We start from the raw sequence: 10,162 nt of genomic DNA, 5'->3' as shown, positions 1-10,162 counted from the left end.
ATACTGGAATAGGATTCACCCTTCTTTTGCGTCTGTCACTACGCCCAGCACTCGCGAGTTTGAAGTTCGTCATAGCCATCCCTTCCCAGATCCTACTCGGAATACCACAGACAAGGTTTAGACTTTCCAAATCTCAGGAATGGCCATCCATGGGTTCTAACTTATACCACGAAGATACTAATAACTCGGACTCGGTCCCCTGTATTAGATATCTAAGAGATACTCATTCTAGCTTGTTTGCATGTAGACTGGAAGTGTTTGTCAGGCACGCGTTCGTGAGTGAGAATGATAATGAGCGTCACATAATCATCACATTCATCATGTTCTTGGGAACGAATGGATATCTTAGAAGCGGAATAAGTTGAATTGAATAGAAAAACAGTAGTACTTTGCATTAAATCATGAGGAACAGCAGAGCTCCACACCTTAATCTATGGAGTGTAGAAACTCTACCGTTTGAAAATACATAAGTGATGAAGGTCCAGGCATGGCCAAATGGCCAGCCCCCAACATGATCAATATGATCCAAAGATGGTTCAAAGATCATAAGATCATAAGATGTCTAAAAGACTAGTAAAAAGTTCTATTTATACTAAACTAGTTACTAGGGTTTACAGAAATAAGTAATTGATGCATAAATCCACTTCCAGGGCCCACTTGGTGTGTGCTTGGGCTGAGCTTTAGCTTTCCACGTGTAGAGGCTTCTTTTGGAGTTGAACGCCAAGTTGTAACGTGTTTTTGGCGTTCAACTCTGGTTCGTGACGTGTTTCTGGCGTTTAACTCCAGACTGCAGCGTAGAACTGGCGTTCAACGCACTTTTGCGTCGTATAAACTCGGTTAAAGTATGAATTATTGTATATTGATGGAAAGCCCTGGATGTCTACTTTCCAACGCAATTGGAAGCGCGCCATTTTGAGTTCTGTAGCTCCAGAAAATCCACTTTGAGTGCAGGGAGGTCAGAATCCAACAGCATCAGCAGTCCTTCTTCAACCTCTGAATCTGATTTTTGCTCAAGTCCCTCAATTTCAGCCAGAAAATACCTGAAATCATAGAAAAACACACAAACTCATAGTAAAGTCCAAAAATGTGAATTTAACATAAAAACTAATGAAAACATCCCTAAAAGTAACTAGATCCTACTAAAAACATACTAAAAACAATGCCAAAAAGCGTATAAATTATCCGTTCATCACAACACCAAACTTAAATTGTTGCTTGTCCCCAGGCAACTGAAAATTAAATAGGATAAAAAGAAGAGAATATACTATAAATTTCAAACTATCAATGAACATAGCTCCAATCAGATGAGCGGGACTTGTAGCTTTTTGCCTCTTAAATAGTTTTGGCACTCACTTTATCCATTGAGGTTCAGAATGATTGGCATCTATAGGAACTCAGAGTTCAGATAGTGTTATTGATTCTTCTAGTTCAGTATGTTGATTCTTGAACACAGCTACTTTATGAGTCTTGGCCGTGGCCCTAAGCACTTTGTTTTCCAGTATTACCACCGGATACATAAATGCCACAGACACATAATTGGGTGAACCTTTTCAGATTGTGACTCAGCTTTGCTAAAGTCTCCAATTAGAGGTGTCCAGGGTTCTTAAGCACACTCTGTTTTTGCTTTGGACCTTGACTTTAACCGCTCAGTCTCAAGTTTTCACTTGACACCTTCACGCCACAAGCACATGGTTAGGGACAGCTTGGTTTAGCCGCTTAGGCCAGGATTTTATTCCTTTAGGCCCTCCTATCCACTGATGCTCAAAGCCTTGGGATCCTTTTTTATTTACCCTTGCCTTTTGGTTTTAAGGGTTATTGGCTTTTTGCTCTTGCCTTTTGGTTTTAAGAGCTTTTGGATTTTTCTGCTTGCTTTTGCTCTCTCTTTTTTTTTTCGCTATTTTTTTTCTCTTTTTTTATCTGCAAGCTTTGTTCTTTGCTGCTTTTTCTTGCTTCAAGAATCATTTTTATGATTTTTTAGATTATCAAATAACATGTCTCCTTGTCATCATTCTTTCAAGAGCCAACATATTTAACATTCTTAAACATCAAATTCAAAAGACATATGCACTGTTCAAGCATTCATTCAGAAAACAAAAAGTGTTGTCACCATATCAAAATAATTAAACTAAGTTCAAGGATAAATTCGAAACTCATGTACTTCTTGTTCTTTTGAATTAAACATTTTTCATTTAAGAGAGGTGATGGATTCATATTCACTACTTTAAGGCATAGACACTTAAATACTAATGATCATGTAATGAAGACACAAATATGGATAAACATTTAACATAGAAAATGAAAAACAGAGAATATAAGAACAAGGAATGAGTCCACCTTAGTGATGGTGGTGTTTTCTTCTTGAGGAACCAATGATGTCCTTGAGCTCTTCTATGTCTCTTCCTTGTCTTTGTTGCTCCTCCCTCATTGCTCTTTGATGCTTCTATCCTTAGTTGCTCCCAATAATTGCGTGGGGGGAAAATGTATCCCCTGAGGTATCTCAGGGATCTCTTGATTTGCAATCAAATGTTCTACCACTGAGCTATAGACCCTTGAGATGAATCTTTCCATCTCCCATGACTCGGAGGTGGAAGCTTTTGTCTTCCCTTTCCTCTTTCTAGAGGTTTCTCTGGCCTTAGGTGCCATCAATGATTATGGAAAAACAAAAAAAAAAACTTATGCTTTTACCACATCAAACTTAGAATTTTGCTCGCCCTCGAGCAAGAGAAGAAAGAATAGATGAAGAAGAAGATGTGGAAAAAAACTAGGATTATGAGGAGGGAAGGTGGGGGTCCTGTGGGATCCACAGATCCTGAGATGATCCTTTGAGGTTCACAGATCTTGAGGTGTCAAGGATTTACATCCCTGCACCAATTAGGCATGTAAAATGCCTTTGCATGCAATTCTGGCGTTTAAACGCCGAACTGATGCTTGTTCTGCGTGTTCAACGCCCAGATGCAACATATTTCTGGCGTTGAACGCCAGCTTCATGCTTGTTTCTGGCGTTTAGCGCCATCTCCATGCTCTGTTCTGGCGTTGAATGCCAGCCAGATGCTCCTTACTGGCGTTTGAACGCCAGTGAACTCCTCCTCCAGGGTGTGCTGTTTTTTTTGCTGTTTTTGATTTTTCTTCAATTTTTTCAGTTGTTTTTGTAACTCCACATGATCATGAACCTATGAAGACATATAACTAATGAAAAACATAATTAAATAAAAATTGGGTTGCCTCCCAACAAGCGCTTCTTTAATGTCAATAGTTTGACAGTGGGCTCTCTTGGAGCCTAACAGATGTTCAGAGCATTATTGAGACTTCCCAACACCAAACTTAGAGTTTGGATATGGGAGTTCAACACCAAACTTAGAGTTTGGTTGTGGCCTCCCAACACCAAACTTAGAGTTTGACTGTGGGGGCTTTGGTTGACTCTGCAGTGAGAGAAGCTTTTTATGCTTCTTCTCCATGGGTACAGAGAGAGATCCTTGAGTTTTAAACACAAGGTTGTCCTCATTTAATTGAAGGATCAATTCTCCTCTGTCCACATCAATCACAACTCTTGCTGTGGCTAGGAAGGGTCTTCCAAGAATGATGGATTCATCCTCATCCTTCCCAGTATCTAGGATTATGAAATCAGCAGGGATGTAAAGGCCTTCAATATTTACTAATATGTCCTCTACTTGTCCATAAGCCTATTTTCTGGAATTGTCTGCCATCTCTAATGAGATTCTAGCAGCTTGCACCTCAAAGATTCCAGTTTCTCCATTACAGAGAGTGGCATGAGGTTTATTCCTGACCCAAGGTCACATAGAGCCTTCTCAAAGGTCATGGTGCCTATGGTACAAGGTATTAGGAACTTTCCAGGATCCTGTTTCTTCTGAGGCAATCTCAGTTGATCCAATGCATTTAGTTCATTGGTGAACAGGGGAGGTTCATCTCCCCAAGTCTCATTACCAAATAAATTGGCATTCAGCTTCATGATTGCACCAAGGAACTTGGCAACTTGTTCTTCAGTGACATCCTCATTCTCTTTAGAAGAAGAATACTCATCAGAACTCATGAATGGCATAAGGAGATTTAATGGAATCTCTATGGTCTCTAGATGAGCCTCAGAGTCTTTTGGTTCCTCAAAGGGATACTCCTTATTGATCATTGGACGTCCCAGGAGGTCTTCCTTCTTGGGATTCACGTCCTTCCCTTCCTCTCTAGGTTCGGCCGTGTTGACTATGTCAATGGCCTTGCACTCTCCTTTTGGATTTTCTTCTGTATTGCTTGGGAGAGCATTAGGAGGGGTTTCAGTGATCTTCTTACTCAGCTGGCCCACTTGTGCCTCCAAATTTCTAATGGAGGACCTTGTTTTATTCATGAAACTCACAGTGGCCTTAGATAGATCAGAGACTAAGTTTGCTAAATTAGAGGTATTTTGTTCAGAGTTCTCTGTCTGTTGCTGAGTGGATGATGGAAAAGGCTTGCTATTACTAAACCTGTTTCTTCCACCATTATTAAAGCCTTGTTGAAGCTTTTGTTGATCCTTCCATGAGAGATTTGGGTGATTTCTCCATGAGGGATTATAGGTGTTTCCATATGGTTCACCCATGTAATTCACCTCTGCTATTGCAGGGTTTTCAGGATTATAAGCTTCTTCTTCAGAAGATGCCTCTTGAGTACTGTTGGATGCAGCTTGCATTCCATTCAGACTCTGAGAAATCATATTGACTTGCTGAGTCAATATTTTATTCTGGGCCAATATGGCATTCAGAGTATCAATTTCAAGAACTCCCTTCTTCTGAGGCGTCCCATTACTCACAGGATTCCTCTCAGAAGTGTACATCAACTGGTTATTAGCAACCATGTCAATGAGTTCTTGAGCTTCTGCAGGCGTTTTCCTTAGGTGAATGGATCCACCTGCAGAAGTATCCAATGACATCTTAGCTAATTCAGACAGGCCATCATAGAATATATCCAGGATGGTCCATTCTGAAAGCATGTTAGAAGGACACTTTTTGGTCAGTTCCTTGTATCTCTCCCAAGCTTCATAGAGGGATTCACCTTCTTTCTGTCTGAAGGTTTGAACATCCACTCTAAGCTTACTCAGCTTTTGAGGAGGAAAGAACTTGGCTAAGAAAGCCTTGACCAGCTTATCCCAAGAGTTCAGGCTATCCTTAGGTTGAGAGTCCAACTATATTCTAGCTCTATCTCTTACAGCAAACAGGAAAAGCATGAGCCTGTAGACTTCAGGATCTACTCCATTAGTCTTAACAGTATCACAGATCTGCAAGAATTCAGTTAAGAACTGAAAAGGATCTTCAGATGGAAGTCCATGAAACTTGCAGTTTTGCTGCATCAAAGAAACTAATTGAGGTATCAGCTCAAAATTGTTTGCTCCAATGGCAGGAATGGAGATGCTTCTTCCATGTAAATTGGAATTAGGTGCAGTAAAGTCACCAAGCATCCTCCTTGCATTAGTATTATTTTTGGCTGCCATCTCCTCTTCCTGTTCGAAAATTTCTGTAAGGTTATCTCTGGATTGTTGTATTTTAGCTTCTCTTAGTTTTCTCTTCAGAGTCCTTTCAGGTTCAGGGTCTGCTTCAACAAGAATGTTCTTGTCCTTGCTCCTGCTCATATGAAAAAGAGGGAACAGAAAAATAATAATAATAGGGATCCTTTTTACCCATGTATGGAGGTTCCCCTGTGTGAGTAGAAGAAGAAAAGAATGTAATGTAAAGAAGGGAGAAGAGAAAATTCAAACATAGATGGCAGAGGGGGTTCGAATTTGGGTGAGATGAAGTGTTAGTAGATGAATAAATAAATAGAAGGAGATGAGAGAGAAGGAGGATTTTTCGAAAATAAAATTTTGAAAAGGGGTTAGTGATTTTCGAAAATTAGGAATGAAATCAAATTAAAATTAAAAATTGAAACAATTAGTTAATTAAAAAGAATTTTTGAAAAAGAGGGAAGAGATTTTCAAAAATTAGAGAGAGAGAGTTAGTTAGGTAGTTTTGAAAAAGATAAGAAACAAACAAAAAGTCAATTAGTTAGTTGAAAAAGATTTGAAAATCAATTTTGAAAAGATAAGAAGATAAGAAGTTAGAAAAGATATTTGAAAATCAAATTTTTGAAAAAGATAAGATTTAAAAAAAAAGATATGATAAGAAGATATAATTAGAATTAGTTTTGAAAAAGATTTGATTTTTAAAATCATAATTAATGACTTGACTCACAAGAAATCACAAGATATGATTTTAGAATTTAAAGTTTGAATCTTTCTTAACAAGTAAGTAACAAACTCGAAATTTTTGAATCAAAACATTAATTGATGATGTGATTTTCGAAAATATGATATAAAATTAAGAAAAATATTTTGAAAATATTTTGAAAAAGATTTTTGAAAATTTCAAAAATAAAAAATGGAAAAGATATGATTTTTGAAAAAGATTTGAAAAAGATAAGATTTTTAAATTGAAAATTTGATTTGACTCATAAAAACAACTAGATTTTAAAATTTTTTGAAAAAGTCAATCCAAATTTTCGAAATTTTAAGAGAGAAAAAGGAAAAGATATTTTTTTGATTTTTTGAATTTTTAATGATGAAAGAGAAAAACATGAAAAATACTCAATGCATGAGAATTTTTAGATCAAAACAATGAATGCATGCAAGAACACTATGAATGTCAAGATAAACACCAAGAACACTTTGAAGATCAAGATAAACATAAGACTTATTTTTGAAAATTTTTAATGAAAGAAAAACATGCAAGACACCAAACTTAGAAATTTTTCATGTATAGACATTATGAATGCAAGAATGCATATGAAAAACAAGAAAAGACACAAAACAAGAAAATATGAAGATCAAACAAGATGACTGGCCAAGAACAACTTGAAGATCATGAAGAACACTATGAATGCATGAATTTTCGAAAAATGCATAAATTTTTAGAAAAAATACAATTGACACCAAACTTAAAATTGACTCAAGACTCAAACAAGAAACACAAAATATTTTTGATTTTTATGATTTTATGATTTTTTTTGGATTTTTTCGAAAATTAGTGTGAAAAAGAAAAATAAGGATTCTAAAATTTTTAATATGAATTCCAGGAATCTTGCACTGTTAGTCTAAAGCTCCAATCTGAGGGTTAGACATGGCTTAATAGCCAGCCAAGCTTTAGAAGATACAAATCAGGCATACAACAACTGAAACTTCATCCAACTTCATATACTTATAAGTGGAAACCTCAATCTAAAAGAGTTAGACATGGCTTTACAGCCAGCCAGGCTTCTACATGCTTCATGAAACACTAGAATTCATTCTTAAAAATTTTGAATAATTTTCGAAAACAAAAGGAAATTTTTTTTTGAAAAATTTTTGAAGAAATATTTTTGAAAATAAAACAAAAAGAATATTACCTAATCTGAGCAACAAGATGAACCGTCAGTTGTCCAAACTCGAACAATCCCCGGCAACGGCGCCAAAAACTTGGTATGCGAAATTGTTACTCTGAGGTTGTAAAATTTGTTGTTCCTTCTCTCCCTGGCAATGGCGCCAATAACTGGTGCACAATACCATGGTCCAAACATAACTTCACAACTTCGCACAACTAACCAGCAAGTGCACTGGGTCGTCCAAGTAATAAAACCTTACGTGAGTAAGGGTCGATCCCACAGAGATTGTCAGCTTGAAGCAAGCTATGGTCACCTTGTAAATCTCAGTCAGGCGGATACCAAATGGTTATGGAGTTTTCGAATAATAATAATAATAATAAATAAACAGAAAATAAAGATAGAAATACTTATGTAATTCATTGGTGAGAATTTCAGATAAGCGTATAGCGATGCTTTCGTTCCTCTGAATCTCTGCTTTCCCGCTGTCTTCATCCAATCAGTCTTACTCCTTTCCATGGCAAGCTTCCTGTAAGGTCATCACCGTTGTCAATGGCTACATCCCGTCCTCTCTATGAAAAAGGTCCAAATGCTCTGTCACGGCATGGCTAATCATCTGGAGGTTCTCGATCATACTGGAATAGGATTCACCCTCCTTTTGCGTTTGTCACTACGCCCAGCACTCGCGAGTTTGAAGTTCGTCACAACCATCCCTTTCCAGATCCTACTAGGAATACCACAGACAAGGTTTAGACTTTTCGGATCTCAGGAATGGCCATCCATGGGTTCTAACTTATACCACGAAGATACTAATAACTCGGACTCGGTCCCCTGTATTAGATATCTAAGAGATATTCATTCTAGGTTGTTTGCATGTAGACCGGAAGTGTTTGTCAGGCACGTGTTCGTGAGTGAGAATGATGATGAGCGTCACATAATCATCACATTCATCATGTTCTTGGGAACGAATGGATATTTTAGAAGCTTAATAAGTTGAATTGAATAGAAAAATAGTAGTACTTTGCATTAAATCATGAGGAATAGCAGAGCTCCACACCTTAATCTATGGAGTGTAGAAACTCTACCGTTTGAAAATACAAAAGTGATGAAGGTCCAGGCATGGCCGAATGGCCAGCCCCAACGTGATCAATATGATTCAAAGATGGTTCAAAGTTCATAAGATCATAAGATGTCTAAAAGACTAGTAAAAAGTTCTATTTATACCAAACTAGTTACTAGGGTTTACAGAAATAAGTAATTGATGCATAAATCCACTTCCGGGGCCCACTTGGTGTGTGCTTGGGCTGAGCTTTAGCTTTACACGTGCAGAGACTTCTTTTGGAGTTGAACGCCAAGTTGTAACGTGTTTTTGGCGTTCAACTCTGGTTCGTGACGTGTTTCTGGCGTTTAACTCTAGACTGCAGCATAGAACTGGCGTTCAACGCCCTTGTGCGTCATCTAAACTCGGCCAAAGCATAAACTATTATATATTTCTGGAAAGCCCTGGATGTATACTTTCCAAAGCAATTGGAAGCGCGCCATTTTGAGTTCTGTAGCTCCAGAAAATTTACTTTGAGTGCAGGGAGGTCAGAATCCAACAGCATCAGCAGTCCTTCTTCAACCTCTGAATCTGTTTTTTACTCAAGTCCCTCAATTTCAGCCAGAAAATACCTGAAATCACAGAAAAATACACAAACTCATAGTAAAGTCCAGAAATGTGAATTTAACATAAAAACTAATAAAAACATCCCTAAAAGTAACTAGATCCTACTAAAAACATACTAAAAACAATGCCAAAAAGCGTATAAATTATCCGCTCATCACGCATTCGTGTCAATGACGCTTTCGCATCGTGGCACTTCCACTTCATCCACGCTCTCGCGTGACCCACGCATCCGCGTGGATTTGAAATCACTTAACCCCCCCGACGCGGAAACCCTAACCCCAGCGTCACCCTTTTTCCCCCTCCCCAACGTTCCACCTCCATCTATCTCTTCTCCCCCAACCTCCCACTGCCACCGCCGCCTAGCCCCCCACAGCGCCGCTGCCGCCACCTGTCGCCGCACCGCCCCCTTCTTCTCTTTCCCCCTTCTCTTCCTCTTTTCTTCTTCCCCTTCACCCCTCTTACGTCCTCTGCCTCCACCGCGGCCAAACCAGACCCGCCGCCACCACCCAGACTGCCGGCAACAACCACCCCAATGCCACCCTCACCTCCTCACCCCCTTCTTCTCTTCTCCCCTCCATATCCCTCTTTCACCCCCTGCCACCACCGCGGGACTCCCAGTACTGCCGTGCCGTATCCCCTCACCGCCGTGCCGCCCACCAGCACCACCACCCTAGCACCCTCTCTCTGCACTCAATTTCTGTCACTGCGCACACCAGGTTCCACTACACTCTGATTCCTTTCCCGTTCCAGTTAGTTAGTTTGCATTTTTTTTTCAATTCTGTTCAAATTAGGATAGTTAGAGATGCATGTTTGTAGTGGATTTTAGGTGGTTAGGTAGCTAGGATGTGGTTAGTGGATTTAGGCCTGATAATTGCGCCATTCTTGCTGCTTGCTTTATCTGTTTCACAATTTTGAAATTGCTGTGCTGTTGATGGTGCTCATATGCTGTTCATTACTGTTTAATGCTGTTTTGATATTGTTCCATTTAAATTGCAATTCTTGCTGCAGATTGAATTTGTTTTTTCTAAATTCATGTGACTTGCTATTTGATACTCTTTTATGAACTACTTTAATGTCATATGAACTGAATTTCTGCTGCTGTTTACTACCCGAGAACATCCAATT

At 38.8% G+C, this 10,162-nt stretch overlaps 1 non-coding gene across 1 annotated transcript; it reads left to right on the top strand.

Annotated features, from left to right (window-relative positions):
• The first annotated feature begins 4,969 nt into the window (after nucleotides 1-4,969).
• LOC112724984 (small nucleolar RNA R71) lies at nucleotides 4,970-5,077 on the top strand. Its single transcript, XR_003164119.1, has one exon. It is a non-coding gene; the product is annotated as a small nucleolar RNA R71 (small nucleolar RNA).
• The last annotated feature ends 5,085 nt before the right edge of the window (nucleotides 5,078-10,162 follow it).

This window comes from Arachis hypogaea, chromosome 11, assembly GCF_003086295.3.
Source record: "Arachis hypogaea cultivar Tifrunner chromosome 11, arahy.Tifrunner.gnm2.J5K5, whole genome shotgun sequence".
In the NCBI taxonomy this organism is placed as follows: Eukaryota; Viridiplantae; Streptophyta; class Magnoliopsida; order Fabales; family Fabaceae; genus Arachis; species Arachis hypogaea.
The sequence above is the reverse complement of the archived record's forward strand: the minus strand, read 5'-3'. Positions and strand labels throughout refer to the sequence as shown.